We start from the raw sequence: 1,615 nt of genomic DNA, 5'->3' as shown, positions 1-1,615 counted from the left end.
ACGCCATGCGGGGGATGGACCTTGTGCTAGGGGAGGAACGTCGCCGGGAAGCCGTGCTACGAGCGGCGAGGTACCAACAAGCGCTGCGGCGATATCACTGCCGCAACATCCGCCCCAGGACACTCGAGGTAGGAGACCTCGTGCTCAGGCGGGTCCTCTCCAGGGAAGGGCTGCACAAGCTCTCTCCCATGTGGGAGGGCCCATTCAAGGTTGTTCATGTTTCCAGGCCTAGCTCAGCGCGCTTGGAGACTTAGGAGGGAGTGCCGGTCCAGAACGCATGGAACATCCAGCACCTCCGGAGGTTCTACCCCTAAAAAGGCCCGGAGCCTGTGAAGCAAGGCGAATGCCTGTGAAGCTATCGCGTTTTGGAAAAGGCCCGGAGCCTGTGAAGCAAGGCAAGTGCCTGTGAAGCTATCGCGTATTGAAAAAGGCCCGGAGCCTGTGAAGCAAAGCAAGTGCCTGTGAAGCTATCGCGTTTTGAAAAAGGCCCGGAGCTTGTGAAGCAAGGCGAGTGCCTGTGAAGCTATCGCGTTTTGAAAAAGGCCCGGAGCCTGTGAAGCAAGGCGAGTGCCTGTGAAGCTATCGTGTTTTGAAAAGGCCCGGAGCCTGTGAAGCAAGGCGAACGCCTGTGAAGCTCGCCGCCCGTGACACTCTCACGTAATAATGAGTTGGGGCTGTACACGCCCTGGAGTCTCAGGAGCGCCGGCCTCAGGCCCTGGGGCTCCCTCCCACGCCCAGTGGTAGCACTTAGCTCCGCGCTGGTGAGAAGACGTCGAAGACTAGACTAGGTGCCGGACGCGGCTTTTCATTTGCTTTCCGCAGTTGGCTTGTTCTTCTTCATTTGAAGTTTTTTGAAGTTGTTGTCGTCTTTGGCTTGCGGTTCTTTGGCTTTTCACGCTCCTGCCTCGATTTCTCTTGTTCAAGGCCTCACGAGGAGGAGAGCCGAGCGCCCTCGCGAGTGCTCCTAACCTAGTCACTCAAAGGGTTCGCGACCTGGGCCCCTTGCAGGAGCACCCCTCCAGTCCGTGCCCCTCGGGCACCGCGACACAAACACAGGGCCTAGGTCGGTCGCCCCCACGGCTGGGGCAGGGAACCATCCACGCGCGGGCGCATAGTCGGAAGGTACGATGAAGAAAGCGAAATGATAATTAACAGCAATAACCCATATACGCCCCCGCGGGGCACCACACTACTATCCTTCTTTATGCAGGAAAAGGGAAGAGAAAAAAAATCTGGTGCGGCTCGCCTCGCACCGACCCGCAGGGAAGCCCGAGCTGCCTCCGGAGCTCAGGCGGACTCCCTCTCGCGCTTCACCAGGGGGCGTCGGTGAGCGGACGCGCCACCACCCCCCAGGCAGATACGACGGCATGGGGGCTGGCTGCGGCCACCACTAGGAGAGTCGCTGCCTGAAGAAGGACCGGAGAAGCTTGAGGAACCCTGAGCGCCGCCAGCCCCGCGAGCACCGTCCTCTCCATCATCGCCGGAGCCGGGTTCCCAGCCGCGGTTGTCGCCCTTGGGGCAGCACCCTGCGCGGCGACCATCTTCCCCAAACACCCTCACGTAGAGGGTGGCATCGCCGTCGAACCTGAAGTATAGGGTGCACCGACGGCCCAGG

The sequence above is a fragment of the Triticum aestivum genome, chromosome 5A (genome assembly GCF_018294505.1).
Source record: "Triticum aestivum cultivar Chinese Spring chromosome 5A, IWGSC CS RefSeq v2.1, whole genome shotgun sequence".
Classification (NCBI taxonomy): Eukaryota; Viridiplantae; Streptophyta; class Magnoliopsida; order Poales; family Poaceae; genus Triticum; species Triticum aestivum.
Note: the sequence above shows the minus strand (reverse complement) of the source record.